The sequence below is a fragment of the Propithecus coquereli genome, unplaced genomic scaffold, assembly GCF_000956105.1.
Source record: "Propithecus coquereli isolate 6110/MARCELLA unplaced genomic scaffold, Pcoq_1.0 Scaffold381, whole genome shotgun sequence".
In the NCBI taxonomy this organism is placed as follows: Eukaryota; Metazoa; Chordata; class Mammalia; order Primates; family Indriidae; genus Propithecus; species Propithecus coquereli.
In genome coordinates, this window is record NW_012149519.1 from 204,811 (window position 1) to 225,648 (window position 20,838).

At 44.0% G+C, this 20,838-nt stretch overlaps 1 protein-coding gene across 1 annotated transcript in view; it reads right to left on the reverse strand.

Moving 5' to 3' along the window:
* GRIN2B (glutamate receptor, ionotropic, N-methyl D-aspartate 2B) overlaps nt 1-20,838 on the reverse strand; it is a 448,376-nt gene that overhangs the window by 61,299 nt on the left and 366,239 nt on the right. The window lies entirely within an intron of this gene.

Genomic DNA, 20,838 nt, shown 5'->3' on the forward strand with positions numbered 1-20,838 from the left:
AGGAAGAGAGAATACTTTTTAATTCTCTGTAACTGAGCATCTTCAATCATCCCAAGGCATTATGCATCGCAAGTTCCTGCATTTTCTCATCCTACAATTGCCTCCATGCAGCAATGCAAATTAGTAAAACAGGTGAGGCACCAGAACTACAAAACTACTTAATTTACTAACTGCAGAAATCAATAAGAAGCAACAAGTTGGCAGCACTTCATAAATTTTCAAGCAAATAAGCTTGGATTTCCACATTAATGCGAAATCTCAATTTTCTCCTTTCTTTGGTTCTTTGTCCAGTGGCTTGTTCAGACACTGCCATTGTGTTCCTGCATCACTCATCATTATAACATGGGCAGGGGTTTGGTGTCCTGGGCTATTCTGTTTGGCACCTATGCAGTCCTTCCTTGGCTGATGGTGGTTGGTTTTCTTCCAAGTGTATAAATGATATTTTGCTTCTTTGTTAGAATTATGCACTGAACCAAACATTTGCTTTCATTTATAGGTATAGTTTTCTTTGTACAGATTTTGGTGCAAGTTTTTCCTCTTATTGCTAAGACTACTTATCTGTAAAGCATAAATTTCCAAATGGCTTCCCAGCCATGTGGAGATATGAATGTCTCTGCCAGTGGCTGGGAGCAGGTGGGGCTTTGGAGAGTGGAGGCCCAGCCCTGGGCTCCCAGGCTGCTGGCTCACCTCCATCCCCAAGCAGGTGATTTACCCCAGTGGCCAAATTGCTAATATTTTCTGCATGTTCAGTAATGTGAAAAAGGTTGGGAAGCCCTAAAATTCCTATTTTTATTTATTTTTTTCACTCTTATCATCTTCCCTCAACAGTCTTTTCTGATTTTTTTTCTTTTAAATCCAAACTTACTCTCTTCTGTCTTTACTGCTACTAGCCTAGCCTAACGTAGTCTAGTAGCTCATTCTGAGATTACTGCAGGAAACGTCAAACCTCACATGAGATCCCCCCAGAGATCATTATGGACACTGCTGCAGATGGCTTTCTTAAAACACAACTTTGCCATATAATGCCAATTCAAAAATTTCAACAATCTCTCACGGCCCTCGGGATTGTGCCCAAACTTCTCCCCTAACTGCTAAAGGTCTGTACCTTAAGCCTAGCCTACCCTGATGCAGTTAACGTCACTATTTTGAATCATGAATCCTTTGTTCAACTTGGAAAAGGAAGTTGTTAGTATTAGGAACTAACATAGGTTAATTAGGAACAGACTGCAACAAACTAGCTCCCTTTTCTTTTCTATTTTATCTATGTAACAAATGCTGCAGACATAGCATTTTGGTAGAGTTTCTCATGATACTCTTCCAAACGAGATGAAATACAATATGGATTATTACATACTTTGATAGATTTGAAAGGAGTTTAAAATCTGTATCTAAAAAGAAAAAAATAAAGACTGTTTAATGAATCAATGCCAACATAGAAAGAGGTCTCTCTCTAGTGCCATGCCAGAGGACTCTGTTTTTAGAACAAAGTAGCCTATGTAATGTTTTAGAAAACAAAATAGAAGTCATGCTCACGAAATTTCAGATAACACAAAATGAGAGAGGATAGAAGATACATTGCGTTTCAGAATCAAGTTTAGAAGAGATATGAATTAGTTGGAATGATGGACCAAACCAAATGGAATGAAATTTAATAGTATTTATACTTACAGTCTAGCATTCAGATGTTTAAAAAGCAACTGCACAGTATTTAAAAGGAGATATTTCAATCAACAGCAGTCTACTAAAGCTATTGCAATAACAAATGATATATTTATAGACTTACGGCATCTAGCACATGGCATGAAGGGAGGTCGCCGATGATCCTACCCTGCACTGTGTTCATTATACCACAACTGGAAAACTGGGTTCTGACCCTGTAAGTCTATAATCTACAGTTTTTATTATTATACCATTCTGCATTTCCCCAATAATAGTTTTTCCATGCAGTTTCCCTCTAGCATACCCTTTCCCAACTTCCTACCAAACTAGCTGGATCATATCTTTGCTTCACATCAATTCCATCCAACCAACAATTGCACAGCAATTCCGTGCCAGGCACTGGGTTATGTGCTAGAGAGGAGAGTACCAGGTACATTTATTGAGGGTTTAGGTGTGCTAGGCACCAAACGTATCTAGGAATTTCATTAATCTTCACAGCAAGCCTGTGAGATAGAGACTCACATTTAATGAATCATTTTATAGATGCCTACAGAGGGGTTTGATGACTTTTCCAAGATGCCCCGTAAGGGAGCGCCGTGTCAGGACTGAAGCTGAGTAGTCTGACTCCAGAGTGTGGGCTCCTACCCACCACCCTGTACTGCTGATCTGACAACAGAGGGCTAAGACACAGTACCTGTCCTCCAAGGATAGTCTAGAGGGGAAAGACACCATCTTTTGACAATAATATCAAGTTCGGCTTTGGTAATTACACTAATAAAAGGCGTAAATAAAGTACTCTGGCATTCAGAGTAGAAGTGATTATTCCCGAAAGAGTCAGGGAAAAGCCTCGTAGAGACCCTTATCTTTGAGCTGGGCCTTGACATGTAAGTGATAGCTCATTAAGTGAAGAGTCCTTTATCCACCAAGGCAAGAGCAAGAGCAAAGGAACAGAGCAGAGGCACAGCTGCGGGCTGGCAAAGCCACGGCCAATGATGCACAGCTGCAAGGTCCGAGGTGTTGGGAGAAATGGCCCAGCTCAGTTCCCCTCCTTTCAGCCCCGCTCACTCCACCCAGATGATCTCTGTCGCTCTTGAGGGTCACTGCACTGCGCTCATCTCTTTCCAGCTCCTGGATCAAGGGCGTCGGGTTGGTATGGGCGCCATGAATTGACAAACACTACAAACTGGGGCTTCCTCTGCCCACTCCCAGCCCCAGTTGTTAACACTGACCAGCTCACCACTGTCCAGAATCACCAAATCATTATTTCATGCTTTGCTACATTCTTCAATGATTTTTTTTTTTAACTTTCAAAGTGACTTATATTCTAAACTAAATTCTAAACATGTCTCAGAGACTGAAATACTTAGGTGTGTCTGAGGCCATGGACAAATTTCTGAAACTCTCTGAGTCTCAGTGTCCACATCTGTAAAAATAAGTGAATGGATTTCTAAGGTCCCTTCCCCATAATTTCATGATCTCATGATCTCTTCAGGACAGGGCTGTCTACTACACTTCCTACAGAGCACAGCCCAAATGAAGACGGGTCTGTAGTGGTTCTTTCCTGGAGGGAGGGAAGTATCTTATTTGTTTCTACAAAAGATTAGCTCGTCTTTAAGTCATGATTCTTTTTTTCTATTTTTTCTTGCTTCTTCAGGATGATTTCAGTGAGAAGGAAAGTTAACAAATGCCTTGAGAATTGAAGGGAGGAACTTTTTTGAAAAGAAAATTTACTATGAATATCCGATTCCCAATGCCAATAAGCAGGTTCATGCTTAAAAAAAAAAAAAAAAACATGCTTAGGTAGTTACCTCAAATTCTTCATGGAGCAAGGCAGGTTAGAAATTAGTTAAAAAATAGAACTAAAATTAAATAAATAAGGAAAATATTTATGTAGAAGAACAAGGTATATTTCAGGTAATCTATCTTTCACATAAGAGGAAGTATGGTGAAAATATTATAAATGGAAGAGTTTGAAAGAGCAATGAAAAATAGTAAATAGAGAATGAGAAACCTGAGATTCTAACAGTAAAAATCTCCAGTGCTTGTCTAGGATGTCTGAAATGGTGTAAGTCTATAATCCTGGAAGTGCAGAGAGCAGTAGGAAATGAGGTTAGCAGGAGAAGTTACAGAGAAAATCCAGTGAGAAAAACTGAATGAAGAATTTATAGTCAAGATTAAAATATGATCAGGAAAAGATCTTAAGAAATAACAGAGAAAATGACTGCAAAGAATTCTGAATTCCTTTGAGAGGAATGCTAAACAAACACCATTACCACAAGCACATTTAATAATAACAACATCTGTCTATAAAAAATTCAGTTATCTGCCACACTAACATTTAAAAAGGTCTCTTGAGGATTGAAATCATCTTTCTCAAGAGAAAAATGAATCTTTGCCTAGTTTTCTCAGAAAACCATGGAGTCATGTTTTAGGATATCCGGTTTGGTTCTCTTGGTACAAACTGAACATGAGTAGAGCTGGGAATTTCTCCTCAGGAGGAACTATACTTCACAAACCTATGTCAGGTTACAGTGGAATTGGCCCATAAGGCTTCCCTTATGAAAATTTTAGGGAACCAATCTGTGGTGACTTTTGACTTCAACATCTACTTTCTGCTAACAGATTCCCTCCATTATCGCCAGTGAAATTGGCACCAATTAGCACCTTGACAGGGCCATGCATGAAAAAAGACCACAGAGACAGGGTTCCTCTCTGAAAGGTGCTGAGTCTGTCCCTTTGCCATAAACAGCTGATGTGCGCAGCAGGGTGAATGTGTCATTGTGAAGAAGGGAGAGGGGACCCGGGCAGGGCATTGCTGCTGCTGCAGTCCTTGCACAGATAGATAAGCAAAGGACATCAGTCTCCTCGGGCTGCCTCTCTCATTTGCATAGAAAGCCATTTTTTAAGATCCTGGAACAAAAGCACTTATTAGAGCCTCTTTAGGCGTCAAAGGTTATTTTTCAAAAATCAAAGTGTTTTTGTTTCTTGCTTGAGATGACATCTGGATCTAACACAAAACACTGGCTGCTTATTTTAAGCCTTCATCTGACTTTTTAAATGCAAAATTTAAAGCTACATGTATTTCCCCGAGCAAACGGAAGGAACAGGCAGAGTTCCTGCAAGGCAGCCCGAATTCTGCATTCCACTGAGTCCCCAGGCCGGAACAAATCCCATGGCTCTCCCCAGCCACCTTTTGGTGCAGCCCCTGGGCAGGCTTAAGACTCCTAACAGACCAGAAATCTGAGAATAGGAGGACACTCTCATTTGTCTGTCCCCCAAAGCTACACATCCTAGCTCTAAGGATGTTTAAAAAGTTGGAATGGATGATAATACTTCATTTTGCTCAATCTTTACTTTTTGTGTTCACCTGTCCGTCTGTTTTGTCCTGCTATAATAGAATACTACAGACTGGGTAATTTATTTTTTAAAAAAGAAATTTATTTCTCACACTTCTGGAGGCTGGGAAGTCCACCGTAAAGGTGCCGGCATCTGACGAGGGCCTTCTTGCTGCATCGTCCATGGTAGAAGGCAGGAGGGCCAGAGAACACGCTCCGGAGGGAGCAGGAGAGGGCCGAGCTCGCTGTGATTATAACAAATCCACTCTGGCCATAACCAAGCCACTACCGTGACAATGAGCACTCATCCGTTGACGACCTAATTGCTTCTTAAAGGTGTCACCTCTTACTGCTGTTGCATTGGGGATGAAGCTTCCAACACATGAACTTTGGACACATTCGAACCATGGCACCACCCCTTCCACCATCCCTTGTAGCCAAGTGAGTGAACGCTGTGGTGCACGGCCATCCCTTCCTGGTATCCATTCAACACACACACACATGTACGTGACGAAAGGGAGAGTGCAAGTGTGTACGTGTGCTTCCTGAATTGCATCATGATACACACATCTCTCTGCCACTCGCATTTCCTACTTCAATGTGGGTTTTCTTTCAGCTCAACAGAGTAGATCTAACTCCTTTTAATAGCTGCATAGTAGCCCATAATAATCGACATGCCTCCATTTATTCAACCATACTCCTATTGATAAATATTTAGGCTATTGTTTTAAAAATTACCCGAAATATATGATACATACCTTGGTATTTCTACAATATTAATTTCCAGTAATGAAAAAGCAGAATAAAAGGATATGTAAGTTTTTAAACGTTCCCAGTGGTGCCAGAAGACAACAGTTTGCAGCAACTGAAATTCCGACCCGCAAAGCCCGAGTGCACTTCGCTCACACTCTCACCAGCCCTGCGTTTTAACACTATTAAATGTCTGCCAATCTGACGAGTGAAAAGCGGCATCTTACTGCTCCCATCTCCATCTCCTTGACTCACAGTGAGCGCGAGCTCCTTCCCACATCTGGTAGCCAATTAGATTTCCCTCTTTTACCCTCTGGTCACATCTCTTACCCATTTTCTATCGAGTTGTTTGTCTTTCCTATCTATTCATCGGGAAGAGCTCCTGGTGTAGTATGATAGCAACCCTTTATCTGTCAGGTGTGCTTGAAATATTGTTCCCACTCCGTGATTTGTCTTCTGTTCTTGGTCTTTTTTCTATGCACAAAATAGTTTACTTCTTTTTTTCTTTGGAAGTAAAATATGTCTTTTTAAATAGAACATTTGGTTTCCTATCTCACTTTTTAAAAAGATCTACCCCACTCTCAAAGTGTTCTTCTCTGGTCTGTCTTAGCATACTTTTGCCCGTAGCTTTGTCTACCCTGTGTGTGACGGAGACGCAGCTTTGCTTTCTGCTGTTGTACGTGGTCTTCCCCTGCCTGAAGACCACGCACCTTCCCTGTTTCCGGAATGCTCTGCATCCTTCTCGGTTCTCCTCAGGCCTCTCCACTTCCATGATGCTGTCTTTGACCACCCCAGCCCAGAAAAAAGCTTCGTTATTTGATCTTCCGTAATAATTTTGTGGGGCAGCCTCTCCCTTTGCCTATCACACTAAAATGTTAGCTACATTTCAAAACTCATGTCTCTAAATAGGTATTTAACTGCTCGAGGGCAGGGACTATGTTATTTTACCTCTTTTTGTCCCTTGTGCTGGCTTGAACAAGTGTGTCCTCGGTAAATTATTGACTGATGTCATTGTGAAAAAATACATGCTACCCTCCGCAAAGCCTCCATACCACTGCAGTGCTCTGAGAAAAGGACGCAGGAGGTGACGCTGCCTGCATACATCTCTTCATTCTCTCTCTCTTCAGCCTCTCGGACTCGGAAGTTCCCCTGGCCAGACTCAGTCCCACGTGAATTGCTCTGAGTACAATGGTACAATCTGCTGCAGTGAGCAGCTACCAAGGCCACTGGCACAGCCTGATGCTCCTCCTAATTATTTGCATATTCAGTGACGTCTAGGTTTGAAAAAATCCAGCATTTGAAAAATGCGTCTGAAAATAATTTCCGTATTTAAATTTGATCCATGACTGCCTTTGGCCTATTACTGCACCGTCCCTTACCGAGCCGGGGACTGGCGGCTCTGGGCACACAGGCCGAAGGGAGGGCCATCCAGCCAATCTTGCCCGGTGCCTACGTGGCTCTCCCAGTGACACCGAGACATCAGTTGTCCTCTCAGGCCTCAGATGCTGCCCCTGGGTGACTCCTGCCTCTCCCTGGGAGCCCAGGACCCCTGGGAGCAGCACATACCCCGTGGCTGTGCTGGCCGCTGACCTCTGAGTGATCCCTGTCCCCCACTCGTCCCTCCCTCCGTGTCTTCTGCTCCGGAGAGAGAAGGAAGGGCAAGGTGGCGGCGGTGGGGTAGAATCAGGCGCCGGGAATAGAAGTTGTTGATTCCCTTGGCACCTGAGAGCGGCTGTGGCCATTTTAGGGAACACCATGGACAGAGCTATGATAATATCAGAGCCAGCGCAGCCATGATGGACCAGGCCTAGTGACAGTCACTTCTCATAGAGTTGTGTCATTTCACTGCCACTTACGTACAAAAAGGTAGATTTTATTTAGTTGCTCACAATATACACTAAAAAACCTGAGGCCCATTGAGGGACCCGAATTTTATCCCTGATCTGTTTGACTATAAAAACTCATATTTTTTTTTTACCATGCAATGTTGCAAAGAGAATATTCCTGACCTCTTCATTCCTCACAACCTTACTGTGATCTGAGAGAGAAGAGTCTGTTTCAGTTTATTCCACCTGCCCCAGGATCCCTGTTTCTAAAGAGTTCATGGCAAGTAATAACTGAAGTTCATAGTGGGGGCCAGATAGGCAGAATGGTAGCAGGTGGCAGCAGGAGGCAGGGTATTGACAAGCTGTGTGATCTTGGGTGAATCATTTAACCTCTCTGTGCCTGGCTCATACTAGTTTTATACAAGTATTTGCTATTTTTCTCCTCCTTCGCCTCCCCTCCTCCTCCTTCTCCTTCTCCTCCTTATTACTATTAATACTACAATTGAAAACATCAATGCAACTGTTTCATGTGTCTAACTTCCTCCCAGAAACATATTTTTTTGGTAAGTGGCTTGCAAGTGGCAAGGGAGGCGTACTGAACAAACTCCAACTTCTCAAACGTTTAACTCAATTTGTTTCAAAATGTCAGGGTAAACACCATCCATTCTTTTGGTTTCATTCAATATTTTCAAACGAGTGCAAATAAAAACAAATCACAGGAATAAAAATGTTACTACCCGTCTGGATTTACCAACGGCCTCGAATCCAAAGAGTCCCATTTGACCCAGGTGCTGCCTGTCCATAAAGCCCTTCCTGGGACGAGGCAGATATTTTAGAAAGCGCATTCATTCTTTCAGGTTGAGCATTTTATAAATGGTTTGCTAAACAGGCTCGCATAGGCTGAGAGAGTCAACAAGTTTTCTGGAAGCATCTGATGCCTTCTTGGTTCAAGGGCTCAAAACCCCCAAGTCCCAAATCTGAATTCTCGGACAGGCAGTCCTCAGAGTCCCATTCGGGGACCTGAGAGAGCTCAGCTCCACCTTCTCCTCTGACGTGCCTTCTTCCAAAGAAGGCCCCTTCTGGAACACCAAACTGAGTCCCGAACCATCCTTTAGGACAGGCAGAACCAAGTGAGGGACCTCTCAACCTTAGAACGCACCAGGGCCAGTCCCACTTCCTCTGAATCAACTTCCTCCCATAGCATGTGGCTTTGGACACGTGTGCGCCATGCACAAGGCCTCGGTTGCTCCAGAACACAGCTCAGGAGGGATGCTGGCTGTCTGACTGTTGGATGATGGGTGGGTTCCAGGGGTGCTGTCATATCTGCCTTGGGAGACTGGGCCACAGGCTGCAGCTGTGGACACTGCTTGTCATCAGGTTACCTTGTCATTATTCTCTACCTTTATCCTCACATGACAGTTGCAAGGGCAGAGCAAAAGTGGGTAATGTCTGAACTGTGACTCCCAGATTACAGCGCGGGCTTGGCAAGGTCTTCATGAGTATTTATGGAGATACGTATGTATGTGTGCATGTATGTACGCGTGTATTCATTTATTCATTCATTCCACTTGCTTTAATTTGTCATATTAGTTGAGAGCATAGGCTTTGAAGTCAGAAAGGCCTAATTTTAGTCCTGGTTTTGCCATTGTTGGTTGTGTGCGACTCTGGACAAGTTAGTTAACCTTTTAAATCCTGTGTTGTGGATGTCTACGGTTTTGCAATCCCTGCCTCTTTCCTCTAACTCCCCCCCTGCCTTAGCTCATTATCTCCTTCTTTTGTGACGTGCCCCCTCCTCAACTCCAACCACGTGGTCCTGTGGAAGTGACTATGTTATTCCATTTCCTGGTCCCCTGCTGACCCAGCCACAGTTGAGTGAATGTGGGGTGGGGTGCCAGACTGGCTGGGTCAAATCCTTGAGATTTTTGACCTTAGGCCCAAGAATAGTGTTAAGTCAGTGTCGCTCAGTAGCATAAGCTGTAATATATAAAACTCATAAGCTCTGGGCAGCCACGTTTCGCGGCCTCTGGAGTGAGAGAGAAGACTGAATCAGTGGCCATTAAAAAGTAAATGCAAGTGAGAGTGTGAGCAAGATGTATGATAGCATTAGAGTCCTGGCTTATTGCTGCTGTGGAGGCTTAACCACATTCCCATTGTGGGTTCTGTTGAGAGAATCCAGTATGCTCATAATAAATTTGTCTTTTGCTTAAGCCAGTTCAAGTTGTGTGTCTATTCTTTATAATCAAAACAGTCCTCATAATGCAGCACTGCGTACTCATTTATAAATGGCAATAGACAATAAATATAACTATCTTTGTGGAGTTTTGATGAAAGTTAAATTAAATAATGTACAGAAAGTGCTTTGCAAAATGGCTGGAACGTGGTGAGCTCTGAGTAAACAACAGTGGTTGTGGTGGCAGTGGTGATATTTATCACCACCAACGTACTGTGAACGTCTCAGGAGCCAAGAAGTAGGTTGGGTGGCTGGTGACAGGCAGATCCCACAGCCATTTCTAAACAAGTGTCTCCCTGCCTGGGGCCACAGGAAGGAGAAGCAGGAGGATTCCACTCAAGCTCTCTGAGCCTTGAGTTTAGAGTTCCTATTGTCCCAATAGTGACCTGTGGCTGCCTCCCCTTCCTGGTCCCCAGGCTTCCTGGGGGTTGCTTGGACAGCCCCAGGGCCTGCAGTGACCTCTCTCAGCAGGTCATTGGCTTCTCTTATGCCCTGGCCCATGTGCCAGACCCTGCTGCCAGGTGCAGTCACTTGCATACCTTCCCTCTCCCCTCCTACTCTCCTTGCACCCCTTCCATAAATGCTTTCCTGGGATTAAGAGCTCATAACCAGAACATTCCTCTAAGACCCCTTCCTAGGGGTTTCCCAAGCCAAGCAAGTGGCAGAAACAGGATTTGAACCCAGGCAGCCTTTGCTTTTTGCCACTCCTCTTTGCTGCCTCAAACATTAGATAAGGCACATAAAATGCCATGAACAGTGTTAGGCATGTAGTAATCATACCCCCAAAATGGTGCTGGTCCAGAATAGCCCCTCTGTCCTGCTCTCTTTGGCAGCTCTGTGTGCCTTGGAGCAGTCCTGCCATAGCACTAGAGGGTCTGTGGGTCCAGCACAGCAGAGAACGAAAGGCACCAAGTGGAAGCAGTGTCACCATCCAGACAGCACCGAGTTATCATGGAAGGCCCCTGGGAGCCAGACATGGTGCAGTGCTCTTCAGATGACTCTTCCTGGCCTGGTCCCAGCTTGCCCTGCCCCTTGCCTCCTCCTCAGTGTCATCACACCCTTCTTCATGATCCCCCTCTGAATTGCAAACGTTTTCAATGTGCTTAAAGAAAAGCTTACTTGGAAATGTACAGGAATCCATCCATGGATCCTAGACATGACGGACCAGCATCCCTCTCAAGTATATCTCAGGACGCTAATGAAAAGTGATGTGAATTATCGCACATTTAGTAAACCAACCAAACAAACAAGGATTGGATTATGCAAATTTTTAGGAGCTAGAGAAAGTAGTTGGACTAGAGCAGGACCTCGTCAGATGAGACTGCAGAGAGCTGCTTTTATCACTGCAGGGTGCTCATACACAAGTGTAAGAAGAAAATAATGAGAAGCATTCTGGAAAAGGGACATATTGCGTAAGTATAATGACAAAGTTTTCCAGACCACAAATCTGAACGTAAACACTGATAATTATGAATGTGCTTTCTGGGATAACAAAGCAGCACAGTTGAAAGTGTGGTTGTCCAGGAAATCCAAGACATAAGGCTGTGAATATATATGGACAGAAACAAGTCAGAAACACTGGAGAGACACATTAAAAATTACTGCGGCAATAAGGGAGCACAAATGCAAGAGGTCAAAGTCATTTAAAATACATTATAATTTTAGAAGACTAGACCACAAAGACAAGAAAAAAAATCTTGAAAGAGCTGCGTCTAAGAACATAGTCACTGTTCTCTCTATGGTGCCTTGTCAAACTCATAGAAGTTTCCTCACACCTCACTAAGGCCATCCAACACAGGACTAGATCCCTGACAGCAACACCCACTCTGAGAACGTCCAGGTTCACCACTTGTCCTTAATCAGTAAAGGTCAATTTTGTGGGTAAACATGTCTGTTAAGCAGGTATTAATAGAAAATAGTTTTTCCCAGATACTCCAGACCATAGTCTCCTAAACTGGCATATCCACAGCCATTCTGTGTCTCACAGTGCCCCTCCTCAGCACTGGAGGGTGGACATGACGGGGAAAGGCCCCACCGTGACTTCCATTCGAAGACACCCTGCTTCATGCCTGGATTTCTGCATCTCTACTGTCCCCAGCTCCAGTCCGTCCTCCACTTGGTACCTGGAGCAATCTCTCTCAAGTGCAGATCTGACCTCACCCTTCCCCTTCTCAAAGCCTTTCAGTGCCTCCTTACTCACCTACAGAATAACATCTGGCCTTGGAAAAGTACGCATTTATTCCCCACCTCTCCCCTTTCTCCTTCCCTTCCTCCTTCCCTCCTCTTGTCCTCCTCCTCTTCCTTCTCCTCCTCCTCCTCTCTCTCTCACCTTCCCTCCTTTGTTTCTTTTTGGCTCATGTCCTCAGGATTCCTAGCCTTTTCATTTTATTTGATAACAACATGCTATCCTTTTTCTTACCTGAATGCCTCTTCTCATGCCAAAATTCTTTATTTTAACCCCCTGGTCTTCTGAATAACACTCACTGCACTCTTAGGTTCTGCTCAGGTAGTCCCTATGCCAAGAAGCCTTTCCTCACCACACCCCTTGGCTGGGCTGGGGGGTTAGGGATGCTTCCTCTGCACTTGCAAAGTAGCTCATGCGTGTCACCATCACTGCACTTGCTGTGGTCTATTATGTTTAACTGCTACATGTCCGGTCTTCTCACATAGACTACGAGTTCCTCAACGGCAGGGACTGAATAGTATTTTCTCATATCCCTGATGCCTAACATAGGGAATATTACCACAGTAAGCACTAAGTAAATGTTAGTTGAACAAATGAGGGAACAGGATTTCAAAAGGGGAACCCGCTCCTGGCAGCTAATAATAGATAATGATTCTATTAATAATATTAGCTAATATTTATTGAGCATTCACTGTGTGTCAGGGACTACGCTAAGCAAAATATATGCATCATAAAATTGAATCCTCAGAATAGTCTTATAAGGTAGAGAGATGCTATTTTTGTATCCATGTATGGTAGATAATTATACCGGTGGTACCCAACGAATCATATGTCCCAGTATCCATGCCTTTGTGTGACCCCTTCTCGCATAGACTTTGGGTTTGGCTTTGTGACTTGCTCTGGCCAATAGGATATCAAAAGATGTGACACATGCAGAAACCTGATGAGTGACAGTGCAATGGGACTTATCCTCTTGAAATGTTGTGGACATCATGAAAAAACTTGGACCAGCCTCCTTGACACGGAGCAAACATGCAGAATGAGGCCCAGCTGACAGCTAGAAGCAAAAGCTAGACACATACATGAGTGAGGTCACTTTGGACTATCAGGCCTCAGTTGAGCCACCAGATGACTGCAGCTAGATGAGTGGCCCCCATAAGACCAACCCAAGAACCCACAGCTTATCCCAGCTCGAACAGCTAACCCAAAGAAGGCTGAGAAATAAAATGGGGGTTGTTTCAAGCCACTAAGTTTTGGGATGGTTGTTATATAACCGAGGTTAACTGAAATATATCCACCTTGGGAAAAGGCTACACATATCAGGCAAAACCAAGGAAGAAGATAAGAAGCAGGGAGAAAGACAAAGAGATAGAATTAAAAGACAAAATAGCATGGCGTTCTTTAGAGCACTTTAATATAAACAACCACAGTGCTGATGTAAGTGCTTCTTGACTGTGGTACTGTTGAAATAGTGCTAAACACAGAGTTGGAAGTCCTGGATGTCAGGCCCAGCCCTACCACTGACAAGCCCTGTGAATGTGACAAGTCATATAATCTTTTAGAATCTGAATTTCTTTATCAGCAAAGTGGACAGAGATGTATGTATGTATGTTCTACTTTTACTAATCTCACAGGCCTGGTAGGAGAATCCCACATATGACAAACTGTCCAAATGTAAGTATTAATGTCACTGAAATTAATTAATAACTTTGGGTCACAACAATCACTAACTACTTACCCACGACTGCACAAAAGCTGGTGGGATGGTGAGGGAAGATGCTAGAGAATGGGAAATCCAGCAGCTAGACTGTCAGTGTGTCCCATGTACCAGGTAATGTTTCTCTGCTAGGCGAATCAGCACCTTCCGTATCAGTGGTATCTCATTTTCTTTGATAAGGTGCTCTCTTGATATCCTGTGCAAGCCTTTCCTTCCCAGTGTTTATAATCTAGTTTCGCATCATCCACTGAAAATCAGAGGTGATACCTGGTCTCAGAGCAAGAGCTTTAGGCCAGGACCTGGCCATGGGACCTTGTCCCTTAACCTTGCAGAGACTGATTCTCTATCTATAAAATATGAGGGTAACAATATTTGCTGAAATGCCCCTGTAGGGATTTGAGAGAGACAGATGTGAGAATGTACGTGGAAGTGGCTTAAAACTAGCTACTCCCTGCACAAAGGCAAGGCAGTATTAGTGCAGCAAAGAATACTCAATATTTAGAAGGTACCAATGACGTGCCAGACACCGGACTAAGTGGTAGTTTTTGCAGGGGAAAAGTGGGGAAACCAATGTGTTGCAATATGAAGTAATTTGCCTGTGGTCACATGATTAATAAATGTCTCAATTGGATTTAAATCCTTATCTGCTGCATCCCAAAGCCCGGGCTTCTCACATAGTGCTGGGAAGCTTCCAAAAGGAACCTCCTCAGCCTGTAGGAGAACAGAGTTATTGGCCAGGTTCTTTACCATTAAATGGGGTCACCAGCTTGTGGCTAAAGAAACAGATGATGAAAAAAAGTGCTGAGGGAGAAAACACCTGTTTACAAACACAGCTTAATTAATTAGTCAACTCAGATGAGGCCGAAGAGGCTGGTTTCCAGATGTCTGAGATGGAGAATTAATTAGCAGAAAGGCACCAGTCCTCAGGCCTCGGGTTCACGTCCAGACCACATCGTGGAATTAAATTACTACATTGCCTCAGTGCCCCTCACCGGAGCTAAACTGCCCTTCAACTTAACTAAAGCCATTTGATTGGGGGACAAAAAAAAAAAACTCATTGAAAATGACAACTGAATTGAAAAACTCCACCAACTAAAGCTTCATGTGAAGTTCAGAAAAGGTGAAGAAGGTTCCAGTCCTTCTAGTTCAAGTTACAAAGAGTCAGGATAAAATTAAAGTGAAGTTAGGTTATACCTCACTAACTCTCAGAAAGTCCAAATCTGTACAACGATAAATAAACAAACGGGAAACTAAAGTAACACTTAAATTCCTAGCAGGCAAAAGCCACCACGTTTGCTTCAACTCTCTTTAGGGTTGCAATGAAAGTGTGCTTGGGGACACCAAAGCGTCCAGGTCACTGCCTCACTTTTCTACTTCATTTGCTCATTTAAAGTATCATCGAGGAAAGAGAGAGATAGCCTCTCACTTGACTCATGTGTTGTAACTAGAAAGTACACATGAGTCTGTAGGAATCACAATAGCTCAGGGGAATAAATAATGTGGAGCCAGGTATTACATGAAAGGTGTGCTCATCTGGCCCTTGTGTGACCTGCTGAGTAAAAGTCACTCTCCAGGAATGGGTCCTTCCTCTGCTTGCCCAGTTAACTTTTCATGGGGGTTCTAGAAGCACTTCTAGTTTGTTGTTGATATTTTTATCAGTGAATTTCCACAGATTCTGCAGTTATTTGGGACTCGTCCTCTGGCTAATTAAGCAGAGGAAGTTAATGAGGAATGAAGTGACTTTGTGCCCAACACACGGGTAAATAGATGACGATAAGCACAGACAGAGGTAAGGGAGGCTGGAGGGCTGGGCTGGGCAGAGGTGGGATTCCGTGGGGAGGGAGGGTGTGAATGTAGACTGGTAGACCTGGAAGTGACCTAGAGAAAGTCAGCGGTTTTCACCCAGACTGTATATTAGAACCACCTGTAACGCTATTAAAATGCACATTCCTGGGTCCTATCCCAGACCCATTCTATTGGAATCTCTAAGCAGGATATCGTCTAAACAATGGTGTTGTCTGAAATCACCCCAGGTGATTCAATGGGCACCACAATTGAGAAGCACTCATCTATGGCGACCTCTTCATTTTACTAGTGAGGAAATGAGGGAACACGTGTGGAGAAGCGAAAGGGAAAGACAGTGTATGTCCCCCGTATTAGGGGACATCTCACTGAGCTGCCCTGGGCCGCTGCACTCCTCACTCACACCTTTACTCTGGCTTTGTGGGAAAGGGAGCTCTCGCGCCTTGTAGGGCTGGTGGAGGGATGCGTTTGTGCACATTGCAGATTCCTTCATTATCGCAGACCGAGGCTGCAGGGCTCTGAGCAGTGGTGCTCGGTGGGCCCCCCAGACCAGCAGCATAGCATCATCATCACTTGGGAACTTGTAGGAAGTGCATATTCGCAGGCTTCACTCCAGTCCAACTGAATCAGCAACTGTGTGTGGGGGCGGGGTTGGGGGAGACCCAGAAAACTGGGTTTTAACAAGCCTCATGTATGCTCATGTTTGAGAGCCATTGGTTTACACAATCCTTTTTTTCCAAAAATGGGTATTTAAAGGCAGGGAGAAAGGTGGGAGGTAGTGGTGGGGGGGTTGCATGAGGACACCGGCCCCTGCACCAGAGAGGGAAAGCTGGCAGCGTTTACCCTGGAGTAATCAAGGGCTGCAGGTAAAAGGCACCCCCCTCTACAGTGAGGATTCTGGTATTTCCCATGCATCCTCGCCTGACCTGCAGCGAGCTGGTGGAAATAAAATGCCTTTTGTTGCCTCAAAAAGATCTGACGTCACACCAATAAATTCCTGCCTTGAAAATGTTTCATGTGCTCCTAGGATGGGGTTATTCAGCACCCTACCTGGTCTTAATTTAAATATTCCTATTGTCAATTCTTGATTATGTATCATAATGGATAATGAGAAAGATACATATAATAGTGGAAAGCAACGTTTGACTTGCAGATGTATTCACAACTCATACCCCGTCAGTAACACAAGCACCCACCCCCAATCCCACCCCCACCTGTTTCTGATTCTCCCTGGGCTCAGGGCCCTTCTCAGCGCCTACAACACAGCTGTTGACAGGAGGAATGTGCCGAAGTGATGGAAGAGCTGGGTCACAGCAGATAATCCATTTACGGATAATAAAAAATGTGTGTCACACTTCACTGACCATGTCAGTTCTGAGCTGCTATACACACATAAAAGATTCTTCACACCCGAGATGTATTTCAAAGCAAAATGAAAAACTCATGATTTGGCTATGTTCCCACTCATGTTTTAACTCATCTTAGAATAAAAGCTAGAAATAAATTCTCTGATCAACAAATATTTACTGATCACAAGTCCTATGTCAGTGTCCGGGGAGGCCCTACAGGGGATACAGAAGAGAACATGTAGATTCTGCTTTCAAGGAGCTTATGACCAAATAGAGAAGAAAAAAAAGAAACATACTGAAAATCAAGCTGTAACATCCGGTGTGTTAGCTATGGTAGGTGAACTGCTGTAATAAATAGTCTGTGAAATGTATTACAATTCTACCACAATAGAATTCATTTCTAGTTCATTTAACCATATTGAAGTTGGCAGGGTAGCCTCCTCTATGCAGTGATTTGGGGACCCAAGCCAATGGAGACCCTGCCATCTTCAACAGGAGGCTTCTAAGGTCCCTGGGAGGTGTCCGCATTCCAACTAGCAAGAGATAAGAGGAACACAGTTGGTTTCAGTGGGAGGATTCTATGGACCAGGCCTTGAAGTGACACCCATCATTTCTGCCCATATTGCATTGGCTAGGGGTTAGGCATGCGGCCACACCTAACTGTAAAAAAGGCTGGGGAATAGAGTCCATTTGTGTACTCAGGAAGAAAAACAAACCACTTCTGGTAAACATCTAGGCATGGTTAGGGAAGGTGTGTGAGGGTGGCGGGGGCAGGTTTTTTTTTTTAATATATATTTGTTTTGTTTCATTGTTTCTCATTATTGTGTATTGCTTTTGTAGCTTCTGAAGATTCCATGATCTGAACTCACTGCTACTTCCTTGATTTTTCCTAGAGTTCTATGGAACCCTGGGCAGTACAGTCCACTTCATGGATGAGTATTCTTGGGAGGCTATAAAAAAAATTCAACACAAGAGGGGCAAGAAACCTCAAGTGATGATGCTACTTTGATCTCTCTTTCTTCCTTCTTTAAGCCAACAACTCATTGCTTAATGCCAATGCATGAAAACCACTTTAGCATCAGCAACTGCTCAGGAAACAATGGGCTTCATTCAGGTGCCTGGGCCAAGCGAGGGAGCAGTAAGGCAGGACACCAGCTGTTTTACTCACCATGGATGTGTGTTCTGCAGTCTGATGGAAGGTTCTTGCTAAGAGGGAGTTTAAAAATACAGAATGTAGAGGAATATGGAGGAAAAAAACCTCTTCACACTGAGAAGAGAGGATGGCGAAAGAAAGTCATTTGGAAATGGAGAGAGGAAGAGAGATCGATAGACCTTCTTTAAAAGCTCCTCTGAGTGAAGAATGGATACTTATCCCATTCTCCCCCTCGCTACCCTGCCATCATCACGTTCTCAGGCAGAGTCCTGGGAGGAGCAGAGGAAGATGGAAATGCAGCACGCATCTGGACTTACCACCCCCTGCTGCTTTGCTGCAAAGATAATTTTCTAATTGGAATCAACAGACACCCAACGTCTGCAGTGTCTGTTGGAACAGCAGACAGAAGTAGTGATCAAAAGGTAGAATATGAACACAGAAGGATATGTGAATCCAGGCTCTCTAAGCTGGTGCCCCCAAATCCAGCCATTCGCTTACTTTAAGCAAGACATTCTGCTTCATTTATGCAGTTAGCAGCAGTGAGGAAATGACTGTGTTGGAATTCCTTCACGTTATGCTGGGAAAGGCATTTTATGATAGAAACATAAGCTCAGACAGAACTTGCACATTCTGATGTCTGTCATTAGAATACAAGTTCTTGTTCTTTCATTCATCCAACAAATAGTATTACACAACAATCAGAAGACAGGGACTTTCTAGGTGCTGGGGATGGTGATGACAAACTAGCTCCTGCCCTCTAGAAATTTACATTCTAGTGAGAAAGAAAGAAAAACAATAAGGAAATATAAGTAAAATGGCAGCTAGCAAGAGCTGCTCTTAAGATAATTACAGGTGTGGAACCGGATGTTGTGTGATGGGAGTTAGCGCAGTTGGCAAAGTCCTCTCTGAAAGGGTGACATAAAGTGAAAGTCGCGTGAGCATCTGAAGGACGAGGATTCCAGGCAGAAGACTCTGCCAGGGCAAAGATCTTAGGATAGGACCTTGCTTGCAGTGTCTAAGGAATAGCCAGTCGGTTAGCATGGCTGGAGCAGGGGGACCCAGGGGCGTAGTGGCAGGAAGTAAGTTTGGTGAGGCAGGGAGGAGACAGACGACACTGGTGTTGGCTATTCTGTGTGTGGTGGGAAGCTGTTTCAGGGTTTTGAGCAAAGAACAGAAATGAGCTGCTATGTTTTGGAAGGACCACTTTGCCTGCTACACAGAGAATTGACCATGGAGAGCACGAGTGGATGCAGCAGACGGGGAGGAGATGACATGGAAATGGACGGTGACAATGGTAGCAGAGGGATAGTGGACTGGCCAGTTTGGGGATATGTTTGGAAGGTAGAGATGACAGGATTTGCTGATGAACTTGATATTGGGTAGAGAGAAAGTGAGGAATCAAAGATAACACTGAGGGTTTGGGCCTGAGCACCTGCGTGAATGCTGGTGCTGTTTACCGAGGCAGATCCTGGACAGAACAGTGACCAGGCTGAGGCCAGTGCAGGTATTGATGCCGGACGGCCTCAGGTGGAAGCCCAGATCTGCTACGGATGAACTGTGTAACCACCGTATCTCTCTCTGTATCTCAGTTTCAGCCTCCGTGAAATGGGGAAATGGAAAATACCTAACAATCCTGTTATGAAGGTTAAATGAGTGAATATCTGTAAAGCATTTAGTATAGTACATGGAGAGCATGAAACAGACTTGCAGAGAAATCAAGAGTTTGCTTTGGGACAAAGTAAGTTTGAGAGTCCTATCATACATCCCAGTAGAAATATCAATGAGCAAGTGGGCATCAGAGTACGGGATTCAGGTGAGAGTTCCAGACTGGAGATATAAATTTAGGAGACGTTGACATGCAGATGATTTTGAAAGCCGAAGGACTGGATAGCACAGTCTGGTACACAGTGACCAAATTCAGGCAATAGACAAGAAATTAAATGGGTTATGAAAGCTGAAAAGAAAACAGGCAAGGTTGCAGGGTCGTGTGTGCAAGAAGAGGAATTCATCTCCATTTGTGTAACTGATGTTTAAGTTGAAACCTGAAGGATGAACCTCCATTCACAATTATGCTCACTGCCCCGCTTTGTACAGTTTTAGTCTTAACACTCACGGGCCATATTGAGCAGGTTGAAAAATCTAAGTACAGAAAAGGACAACGAGAAAATGAAGTATGCACCTGTGTACATTTCCTTAAGAAAAATATCAGTTGGTCTTCTTATGTGAGATGTTCTGTCACCAGTAAAGTTTTGGCATCAACCAGTGAGTGGAAAGGTCACAATTTCCATGCAGTTTGCATTTATAGCAAAATGATAACAATAACCATGACACAGGACCTTGCCTAAACTAACAGATTATTATCCTTCATAATCTAGGAGTAAACAGGGCCCCGATGAAAAGATTTACTGGTTTTGCTCCCTGTTTAGGACACTACACCCTTAGTACATACAGAGAAGCTGCGTATATTAAGAAGCCTATTCAAATAGTCCCCCAACGTTTGAACACTCTTCTCCCTTTGCCTCCTGCTTTACGTACCGAATAAGGAAAGCCCGTTTACTAACGATCAGTAAATTATTTCACTGGCTCAAACAGAGCTTGGTTAAGAGTCTAAGCCAAAATGATGCTACTGACCTGTAAGTAAGTATGTGTCTGAGCGGCAGAGGGATTTAAAAGAAGCAAGATTAGGTTTCTCACTGAAGCGGAAAGGAAGGTTTTTACTCTTCAGAAGGACCTGCTGTCATCTTCCTGCTGTCCCAGATGGTGAGAGTTATGCACTCCCTGACCTGAGCCAAAGACGATGTAAGAGAAAACAAAGAGACAAACAAGGTCTG